This window comes from Mirounga leonina, unplaced genomic scaffold (genome assembly GCF_011800145.1).
Source record: "Mirounga leonina isolate KUSES-001 unplaced genomic scaffold, KU_Mleo_1.0 Mir_125, whole genome shotgun sequence".
NCBI lineage: Eukaryota > Metazoa > Chordata > Mammalia > Carnivora > Phocidae > Mirounga > Mirounga leonina.
In genome coordinates this window covers 46,824,265-46,836,634 of record NW_023270305.1, presented here as the reverse complement: position 1 = coordinate 46,836,634, position 12,370 = coordinate 46,824,265, and positions in this window count along the sequence as shown.

Below are 12,370 nucleotides of genomic sequence, written 5' to 3'. Positions count from 1 at the left end.
TCTATTCTTTTATCTCTGCTCTCAGGTATAGATTTTTTTAATGTTTTTTTAATTCCTACTGTTGTTCTGTTGTTCTTATTATCAAAATAATAAGTACTCACTATAGAAAATTTTTGAAGTACCGAAAATGTTAAAAATGCAGAAAATATACATATTCCCACCACCAATACCAATTACATTTTTTTTAAAGATTTTATTTATTTATTCATGAGAGAGAGAGGCAGAGGGAGAAGCAGACTTCCCACAGAGCGGGGAGCCCGATGCGGGTCTCGATCCCAGGACTCCGGGACCATGACCTGAGCCGAAGGCAGACGCTTAACCATCTGAGCCACCCAGGCGCCCCACCAATTACATTTTTGATCTGATCTTTTCATGATTTACAAAACTCTTCTTGCATTTCTAAAGCATTTCTTTCCCAAAATGCTGGGACCAGGACTGTGCCTTTTACAACATGCCCCAAATGGTACTTTACATATGACACAAGTTTATTAAGTGTTCCTTTAATGAATAAAGAGTAAGTGGAAAATTACTGGGAATTTTATATGCCACGACTTACTTAAAAGTATGGCAATTCCACTCTATGATGAATCACTCTGAGAAATCTATACCTATAGCAAACTATTTATCATTTCTTCCCTAATGTCTAAATTATGCCAAAACTTTGGCAAATAAGCACATAAAAGTAGGTGAGTGAGGATACCCACACCCTTTTATTCATACTTTATTCATGCCAACTAATCAAGCCAGCATCTAAGTGACTTACAGGATACCTGAGTATTGACAAACATACCGTCTCTGTGGATAGTTCAACATGCTCTGCAGAGTTTGACTGTTGATGGCTATTAAAAATCACCCAACTAGACAAGTCTGCCAAAACAAGGAAGATCATTTATAGCTATAGACCCATGGCACTAAACTCAAACCCAAGATTTTGCCTGTTTCATTCAGGTCAAAAACACTAGAGGAGTAGGTCCTGCCTTCTTTTTTTTTTTTCTTTTTTAAAGATTTTATTTATTTATTTGACAGAGAGATAGAGAGAGAGCACAAGTAGGCAGAGAGGCAGGCAGAGGGAGAGGGAGAAGCAGACTCTCCATCGAGCAGGGAGCCCGACATGGGGCTCGATCCCAGGACCCTGGGATCATGACCTGAGCCGAAGGCAGACACTTAACCGACTGAGCCACCCAGGTGCCCCTAGGTCCTGCATTCTTGGTCAAAAATTCAAGGTTACAAGTTTGGTTCAGCCCACAGGTTTCAGTCACCCCATAAAAGTGGAATGGATTTGGAAGCACTTTGCCCTATCAGAGATTTCAATCAGCAGGACTACCTACACCTGCAATAATTTTGTGATGACTCTCAAGAGGGCAGCTAATAAACAAGATAAAATCTTCCTTTTGTAATATTCAATGGATAATATAGTTGAAACATGATGTTGCATATTAATAAAAGAGAGCCATTTCATTCATTATACAGATACACCAGATTGTCACAGCAAACATTAAATATGATAAAATCAATAAACTGAAGGATTTAATCATTTTTTTTTGCAGTGAGCTTCAACAGCTGTAATTTAAAAAAATTTTTAATAGCTCTTAAATAGGCAGAAGAACACAGTTTATGTTTCTAATTCAAACAAAAGAGGTAATGTGACTGAATTTAGTGCATTACTACATTATATGGAATCACATATATATATCTCACAAGCTATATATATATATATAAAACTTGTATGTATACACACACACACATGTATAAAATTGTAGAATATACTTAACTTACTTAGATTGGCCTTATTCCATTTAAAGAGGTTTTGTTGCTTTTGCATTGTAATTCTATTTTCATTTCTGACATTTTGTAGCTTCTCTTTCTTCTACTTTCAACTTATTGAACCTACAGTGATTCCCTATTTCTCCATGTGCAACCCTTTATAACATTTTTCTGAATGATTCTTAAGGCCCCCACGTAACCTAACTTACAACTCTATTTCCAAACTGATTTTTCATTTTTCCCAAATTGTAACGTGCTGCAGTCAAGGCTCTCTTACCTTTCACCTTTCTGGCCTCTTTAGGACATAGGAGTTTTCTCTTGTCAAAATTCCCATTTCCTGTAGACACATCCTTACCCCGGTAATTGCTTCATAGGCTTTCATTTTCTTGTTTTGCTTTTTTTGAGATATAATTCACATACCAAACAATTTGGTGGTTTTTACTATATTCACAAAAGTTGTACAACCATCATCACTATTAATTCCAGGACATTTTTGTCATTCCATAAAGAATCTCCATACTTATGAGCAGTCACTCCTCAATCTGCCCTCCTCCCCGCCTCTGAACCATTACTCCACTTTCTGCCTCTAGGGATTTGCCTATTTGGGAGACTTAATATGAATGCAATCATGTAATATGTCACCTTTTGTGTCTGGCTTCTTTTACTTGGCATGTTTTCAAGGTTCACCCATGTTAATGGCATAAATCAGTACTTCAGTCCTTTTATGGCTGAATAATATTCCACTGTATAGAAATACCACATTTTGTTTATCCATTCATCAGGTAATGGACATTTGGGTTGCTCCCATTTTTTGACTATTATGAATAATGCATCAACATTCACAAAGAAGATACTGTATAGACATATGTTTCAATTCTTTTTGACATATACATGGGAGTGGAATTGATGGATTACATGGTAACTTAAACATAGTTACTTTCTAAGGAACTACCAAACTGTTTTCCAAAGAGGCTGAACTATTTTACATTCCCACCAGCAATGTACGAAGGTTCCAATTCTCTACATACTTGCCAACACACATTGTTTATCTTTCTGCTTATAGCTATCCTAGTGGGTATGAAGGAGTATTTCATTGTGGTTTTGATTTTCATTTCCCTAATGACTAATCACGTTGAGTATCTTTTGATATGCTTATTTAAACATTTACACAACATCTTTGGGAAAATGTCTATTCAATATTTTGCCCATTTTTAAATTAGGCTATCTATCTTCTTATTGTTCAGCTATAAGAGTTCTTATGTTTTCTGTACACTAAACTCTTATCAGATATATGTTTTATAAATATTTTCTCCCATTCTGTGAGCTGTTTCTTGCTTTCTTGATAGTGTCTTTTGAAAAGTTTTTAATTTGACGAAGTGCAATTTATCTATTTTTTCTTTGGTTGCTTATGCTTTTGGTATTTTATCTAAGAAACAGTGGCTTAATCCAGGGCAACAAACATTTACACCTCTATTTTTCTAAGAATTTTATAGTTTTGGCTGTTAAATTTAGGGCTTTCATTTATTTTGAACTAATTCTTATATATGGTGTGAGGTTGCAGTCCAACTTTATTCCTTTGTATGTGGACCCAGTTGTCCTAGTACCATTTGTTTAAAAACAAACAAACAAAACTATTTTTCCCTCATTGAACTGTCCTGTCATTCTTGTAGAAAATCAATTGACCATAAATGTTTATTTTTGCACTCTCAATTCTGTTTCACTGATCTATTTGTTTATTCTTATGCCAATATCACAGTCTTGATTATTGTGAGATCTGTAGTAAGTTTTTAAATTGTGAATATTAGTCTTCCAACTCTGGCTCTTTTAACCCCATCTTTGGCTATTTAGTTCTAAACTGCAAGTATGTCGTACAACAAATTTTTTTTGGCTATTCTGGATCTTTTATATTTCCATATAAATTTTAGGATCAGTTCATCAGTTTCTTCAAAAATGCCAATTGGGATTTTGATAGGGACTGAATCTGTAGATCAATTTGAAGATTATTGCCATCTTATTAAGTCTTATAACCCATGAAACATGAGTGTATTCCCATTTATTTAAGTCCTTTTTAATTTCTTTCAGGAATGTTTTGTAGTTTTTAATATACAAGTCTTATATTTCTTTTTAAAAAATTATCATGGACTTTAATTTTGAATCTATAGTTCAAGTTTAAGCTTTTCCATGGCAAGAACCATGATCTTCTATTCCTTCTAAACCCATTGCACAATCATTAGTTTTTACATTGATTTTTTTTAAATTCAGGATAAATACAGTCCATCAAAATTAACAGCTTCTTTCTAAAAGATGACATTCCATACCCTGAACTTCATATGCTTTCCTATTTTCATGTCTTTGCTTACTCTTCTTCCTATTTAAAATGACTTGTCTCTTCATCTTGTCTAACCATCTTTCTATTTCCATATCTTAACCTATTACTTCCAAATTAAAATTGTTCAACTTGTCTATTGTATAAATCTGAATGAGATTCTAATGTCTGATCATAGATCAGTAGTAAATCAGTTCTTTTTTACAGTTTTAAGTTTTATTTTACTTTATGCATGTTATTCAAAAATAGGTGAAAGACCGCTAACTATAATTTTAAAGTTGCTTCCCCTCCCCCATGAACATATCTATTATATATATTTGGCAAATAGCTCAGAGCAGGGGTTGGCAGATTTTTTTTTTCTACAAAGGACCAGGTAGCAAATATTTTAGCCTTTGTGGACTATATGATCTCTTTTGTATCCACTCAACTCTGTCATTCTAGCTGTACTCTAATCTGTCAAGTAGACGATATGTAATTGAATGTCTGTAGCTATGGCCCAAAAAAACTTTATTTACAAAACACATGACAGGCCAGATTTCACTCTGGGGCTGTACTTTGTCAACCTCTGGGTTAAACCATGAAGAACTCTGCCCCAGCACATTACTGACTTGTATTAGGACTTTTATATAACTGTGTTATTGATGTATTATTTCCCCCTATAGAGTAATGAGAGCAGAGTTATAAACCCTGTCATGGAAAATACGTTCAAGTAAAATTTCTAGTAGATTTTTTTTTTTAGAAATAGGACAGGAATGTTACAGAACACAACAGAAAATAAAAATGCTTAAGTAGCTTATTAGACCAATGTGTTCCATTTGGGATATAAACCAGGAACACAAAAAGTAAGAATGAGAGCTCTTAGCTCTGTTTTCCATTTGGCAGAACAATACAAATGACTCAGCCAGTATGTCAGCAATGTTGTAGCATGCTTTACTAAGGTCATCCCCCTTCTTTGGAAAGAAAGATTAATAACCAAGAACTCATTTTAATATCAATTTTTATAACTTGATATAAAAATTATTCTGAGATGTTGTGATATTTTATTATTTTGTTTTGTGTTTTTTAAAGGGCTGGTTTTTGTTTATAAATTTTCTTTTTCAAAATGGCGATTTCCATGTCCCCAAGCAATGGATGGCAGATAAGTTTTCACCAGTTCACAGGATTTAGTGGCTAAGGGTGAGACACTCAAACTGATTCAGGCAGGAATAGGACACTGGAGAGGAAATCTATGGGATGACTGGCAGGCCCTAAACCAATGATCCTGACAAATAAATGCTTTATAGGGAACTCAACAAGACATAGGCCATCAAGGGCAGGGCCCCCACATCTATGTCATTCCATGGCCCTGCATGTAGCATAGTGCAGTAAGCACCCTATGCATGCTTGGTAAACTAGACCAAACCCCAATTTTTACATTTAGTATGTCAACACATATTGAAGTTCTCCTAAATAAAAAGCTCTCTTCAAGGCCTGGTGAAAGAATAAAAAGGAAATGTTTTTAGCCAAAGGAAATTACAATCAAAGAGTACAGAAGAGAAAAACACAGGAAAACACTTCATACTACTAAATAAATGTATTGGCTTTCCTAACAATAATTAAAAATTCTGAATGATTCTTTTGTAGATTTTAAGGCACTGATGCATACAGTTCTTTATGTTCCCAAGAAACTATGAAAAAGGTCTGATATTACTGAATCCATGGGACACATTAATTCCAAAGCTAGGATAAGAATTTGTATGCCTTTTTTTTTTTTTTGTGGCTGGCCCTTGGTTGACTGTTACAAGTTCTGCTAGTTTAAATAGTTAAGACTTACTTTTCCCACCTAAACAAATACTCTCTAATTTTATGTGTTCTAGTTCAAATAATTATTCTATTCCTTGACATGAATGTTTAGATCCAGGGATGGGGGTATATGGAAGAGGTTACAGAAATGTTTTCAGACTATCTCATAAATGATGTACCTAGCTCCTTGCTCTGAAAGCCCTCCATTCTCCAACAAACTAACTCACCTGGCATGTACCTACTATCACAAATTCACTCTAGATTATGAGATGGACTTTGTTTCTCCATAGAATAAATCTGAACCCTAGGTCCTAAGCAATAAATCATCAAATCCATGGTCTCTGTTCTCCTTGCCTTCAAATTGCTCTTTTTATAATACAGGTCTTGGATAATTTGAACAATGTCCACCTACACTGACTCCAAGGAGTAGTATAACATAGTTGTTTTAAACATGAATTCAGGAGCCAGATCAGCTGAGTTTGAATTCTGGTGCCAGCACTTATTATCTAACTGACCAAGTTTCTTGACCTCTCTGAGCCTCAGATTCTTCATCTGTAAAATGAAAATAATAATAACACCAACCTCACAGAGGTAGGTGAGGATTAAATAAGTTACTATATATAAAGTGTTTAAAATAGTACCTGGCATAGAATAAATCCTTTCTATATATTTGCTATTATTAGCAATTCTATATTTGCTTGCCAGTCATGTTTTATGAAGACTTCGTCAAATTTTTTAGATCAATCAGAAACAAGTTCATGCACATTACCTACATCAAGAATGACAGGCAAATTTAAGTTCCTACTAAGAAAAAAAGGGCATTCAAATTTTCATACAAGGATTGAAACTGTAATATACGACTTTTGTTCTTAAATAAACCATTCACAACACGTTCCATTTTCCATTTCCCCTCAGGTCCACATAGATGTCACATATATTTTAAGATTTAATTTTAACTTCCTTAAAATACAATTGTCAGGGATACTAATGAAGAAGACTGTTGGGCACACTTTCACAATTTTCCTTCAAGTATTTTATCACATTAGCATTTTTTTCTTTTTACTTCTGGGAAGACGTCACGTGGATATAGATTTTGGAAAATTGAGTCCATCTCTGTGGTTCCACTGAGTTTATGCGACAATTTTTGTTAGTAACTATTTCCTTCCTTAATTTTTCCACTTATGCTCACTGTGTACTGGGAGCAGAAGCACTATTTCTCTTCAGAATCCTTTTCTTTTTTCAGGTTTGTGCTGAATCACATGATGAAGGGAAGGGAATAGTGCCACAGAAAATACATATGGCTTGCAACAGTGTGGTAGTATTTTCATTAGCAACTGTAATTGCAGGAAAATCTTTAAATCTTTTTTGAGATGACATTATTATTTTAAAAGGAAGTCAAAGAAAAGCTTGGTGATTTTATTAAAATTTTCATCCCAGTCCTTTATATCTACCCTATAAATTTTTATATTATTTATAATAAAATACATGATATACTTCCTTTTCTAGACATGCTACTCAATCTGATGTCAGAAAGCTTCAGCAGGACTTAATTTCTCAAGTCAAAGCTTATAGGATATGCCAGCAATTTCCAGTGACCTGATAATACCAAAAAAAAAACAGCATAAATGCGTGTCTTGAAGGTAAGTGGATGCTAGTGTAGGCCTTGTAAGTTAAAAGCAACGTTTTATAATCTCGGCAAGATGTAATGGGTAGTCAAAGTAATGAAACTAACCCAGGCGTAACGATTAATCTCTGTGTGAGTCACGACCCCGGCAGCTGCATTCTAAATGAACTGTAATCTATATAATGCACTCTCAGGAAGACCAGACAACAAGAAGTTGCATTAGTCCATGGTGCAGATGGCCAGACTGCATGTAGAAGTATATGCGGTTCTGGCCTACAAGAGAAGAGGTCTAAATTGAGCAATATTTATAAAAGGAAGTGAAATATCATGGATATTTACTGGCTCCAGTTTATCAAAACAGAGTAGCATTGGGTAAATAGCTATAAGCTGGGATATTTAATAAAGGCTCCATGGGAGAAGTAAAACTGAGCAGGACCTTGTAAGATGGGTTAGAAGCAGAAAGGCTATTCCAGTTAAAAGATACAACATGAACAAAGCTATAGTGATAGGAATTCACAAGGTGTTTTTGAGGCAAAGTGACCATCCCTGACCGGTAAAAGATTAGATGTTGTGAATGGTGAATAATAAAAATGTAAAATTTAGCCCATAAGTAAAACATTTTGACAATCCTCTTTTAGAAAGGTTGGCAAAGCCTGTTGTAACTAACCAGTGGTGTGATGGTTGGCATTATCTTTTGGAAGGGACTGGGTGTTGGCATTGAGCCCCACCATCTTGGCAGATAGTTTTCAGGATACACAGATGGATAATCTGGAGAGTGATTCAAGAAACTTACAAGAGAGGAAATTTTTCAGATGGAGAATGGAATGGCCTCCTAATAATGACTGGATTGAATCTGCTTTGTGACAAAGACTGAAAGTTAGCATGGTGTCATGGAATGGGCACACACTGATGACAAGAACCATGGAAGTTAGTCCTGGTGCTGCCAATACCTGGTTATATGACCCACTTCTCTGGGCTGTAGTTATCTGTAAAAGGAGAACATGGAGCCAGGCGATTCCTGTGAACTCACCTTTGAACAACATTTACACATGATACTTTATCTCAAGGATTTTATTAAATGATCCTGTGCCTTTGTTGTTCATCAGAGGCAATCAGTCTAACAAACACACATGAAAAATGCTCTCATTGAAAAAAAAATAAAGTGCTTTCTCATTCTGAGAAAAGGAAAAAAAAAAATGCTCTCATTGCCTATACACATTTATACACTTTTTATTTTCTAAGTACATATAACTGCAAAATAACACACAGCCTCAGCATGCAAGTCTCACAGCCTGCTTGGGAAGTTGCATACAGTGGTAGTAACCAAGGACTTTGTAAGTATTGACTCAATTCCTCCCATCCTACAGAAGAAGCAGCTGAGGCAGAGAAAGGTTATATAATTTGCCTGAAATTGCACAGCTAATTAATGACAGAGCTGGGTTTAGAAGGTGGGCAGCAGGCTCTGGGTTCTGCACTCTTGTACCCTTCTGCAGGTACTACCTCTCTAAACAGAAGTTGGTCATTATAACCTGATAATGAATGACATACATGGTGGAGCTATGCCCAGGCAAGTATAACAACCCAGAGATAAGGTCTTGGGTAAAGCTCTCTATCAAGGAAACTGGTGGTAAGAGGCCTTGGTCCCAATGAGTAGCTGTAGCCATTGTTACGAAGTTCTCTCCAGAAGTTGTTCAAGGCCATAACTTGATAGAAATATGCTTGCATATGAGGGGCCTGACTTTGATTTAGAACCGTATTAACTCCAGGCCCATTAGTCTGTACAGATTTTCCCCTTTGGCCCCTCCAAGTATTAATGGCCAATGTCAACAAACACACTCTATGTCTTCATTTCCCACCTTCATACCCTCCCTTGGTATCTGACCCAGCAAAGCCTGGGAAGGGAAATGAACAAGTATATGCAGCTAGTCTGCCTGCTAAAATCAAGCCTAACACATCTAGGTTTTGCTTTCATTGAAAAGACAAGAATTCTTTGGTTTCCAATACATTTGACCTTGAAGATCCAGGAAAGAAGAATCAAGAGTGATTGATCATGGACCATAATCTCAACCAAGGACTCCTCCCAAAAATATTAATTCATTCGAATGCTTGCACGACACTCTAAGTTTCTTCCTAAGACATGTCAGCTGTTCCTCAAGCTGACTGAAGTATGTGTCATTAGAGACTCAGTTAAAAGCCCCAAGTACTTCTCACTCTGACCAGGGTGTCAGAGGTAAAAAGTCCATGAAGGTTTTATAGTTGATCCAGCCAAGCCTCCCCACACCCAACACACCCTCCAGATGGCAAGTTGTCTGCATTTAAGTCACTGTTAGGAGATGTTCAAATGCTTATTGCAAAGATGACATACTTTCCTTGCAGCTCATTTTACTAAATTAAAAACATTAAACATAAGTGTCTCTTGAGGTGCTTTTTTTCCCCTTCAAAAATTATTTCTCTGAATTAAAATGTGTTTATACAATTTCAGATCAGAATTAAAGCAATCCCTTCTTTTTTCACCGGCCAGTGGATGTCTGAGTGCACAGACAGCCTTTCTGAGAGCAGGAGGTCCCCAGGGTTACTAGTGTAATTCTTTTTACTCTGGGGTGCTCAAGCACAGAATTGCCTACAATCAATTTGCTTTCACATCCTGGCATTAAGCTCACTGTATATAAAAGTATCACAAGTATTTTCAATATAAGTCTAAGTAGTAGTGATTTAAAGGCTTTTTATTGTAATGAAAAAAATTACAAGGCATAGTGAAAGCTGCACAGCCTGTTTGACTGAATCCAATCAAACACATGTAAGATTCCCCATAACCTCAAAATGGGTGAAAGTGACTTAAAAATTAAGAAGGACAACGTGATAGGAGTCATTTTCATGTCTGACAGATGAAGCAATTGTGCCTGAACAATATTTCAACCTCTGGTTTCTAAAAATATAGAATGAATTATAATTTAGCTTAGTGCTATGGGGATACCGGTTCTTTTCAACAATACAGCTATAGATACAAAAATATAGGTACTTGGGATGCCTGGGTGGCTCAGTCGGTTAAGCGTCTGCCTTCGGCTCGGGTCATGATCCCAGGGTTCTGGGATCGAGTCCCACATCAGGCTCCCTGCTCCGCGGGGACCCTGCTTCTCCCTCTGCATCTGCCTCTCTCTCTCTCTCTGTCTCTCATGAATAAATAAATAAAATCTTTAAAAAAAAAAACCAAAAAAACAAACAAACAAAAATATAGGTACTTATGTAACATAATCTTCCAAGTATACAGCTGTTTTTTAAAGGCAAAACCAAAAGACTTCCAATAAAATACGTATCCTTAGTTATCATGAGTGCTCTTAATGTCTATCACTGATGTTCGATTAGATGGCAAGAACCATGACTTAGGCATCTACAGCCGTTGGTATTCAAAATTACCACCATTAAAATCTGGTACACACAATACCTTGAACCAGAACAAAAGTATAACATAAATACACAAATATTGTTATAACTGCCACAAAGTTCCTGACACATAGGAGGCCTTCAATAAATACTTGTTGAATGGATGAAAAAATGAATAATGAGTATAAACATATCCAGATGCGATCTGTTTTTCTGTACTATTTTAAGTCATTTTCATTTTTTCCTCTAAGAAAAATGAGTAAAGCAAGTCAGAAAATTGAGTTACAAACTGTGGCTTGATGACTACTTGATATTTTTAGCTATTCTAGAATACCAAAACCATCTCTTCTGACTTAGTCCTTAACCTTTGGTTCAGAGTCCTCCTTATGCAGAGTCCCCTTCCACCACCACCAAATGGCATGTTACTGAATCCCTTAAGAGTTGACAGAAGCAGCACTGAGTTTGTTATTTTATTCACTAAAGAGGTGGAAGAAATAGAGTTGCCAGATAAATTATAGGAAGCCCATTCAATTGAGTTTGATAAACCATGAGTAATATTTTAGTATAAGTATTATGCCCCAAATACTGTATGAGACATACTTAACACTAAAAATTATTCATGGTTTATCTGAACCTCTGGATGCCAGGTATTTTTACTTGCTAAACCTGGCAACCCCAGAAAAAAAGCAAACGTTCTGACTAAATACCAAGTGTTTCCATGTATGCAGACTCTAGTAGAGTAAGTGAACCTTTGAGCGGGAAACAATAGCAGAATTATCTTAACGCATTATTCAGTAATGGCCAACTTTTCATAGTTCCCTAAAATGATATTTGTAAAGAGTCTTGATCTTACAGTCATGCTGCATGCTGAATGCTTACAAAGACAATGAGAGTATTACACATAGACAAAGAAAGATTACAGAAAGTGAAGAAAGCAAAGACCAGGGAGTTGTCAAGAGGCAGAATAACCATTTTTGACATTAACAGTCCCTTTTAAGAGGATATTGGTATACATATATGTTTCTATAGACATACACTCAGATCAAAGATAAAAATGACTCCTTCAAAAATTCTTGAATTTCAATAAAATGTCAACTGTGTTTTTATACCGTGAAAGAAATCTAGTGCTTATGAAAGGTGGCAGATTGATTGATTGAATAATTATTAATATTTATTACATACCAGCAAGAAGCTAGAGGCTATTCGAACACACAGGCCAGGTCTCTATAGCCTCAGGAGGAAGTGACCTGTCTTGGAGCAGTGGGTGACAAGGTCTTAAAGGGCAAGATGACACATGTTGTTGCCAAGTAGTGGGTTGAGGTATTTGTCCAAATGAGATCTGACAATCCATAAAAGATAGCTAGAAAATTCTTAAAATCCACAACGTTCATAATCTAAAAACTGAAATCATGCCTTTTCCTCCTATTTCAAGGATCTTTTTGATATCCAACTATCAAGCTAAGCCTGGACAAGAAGAGTAAATTCCCCTGTAT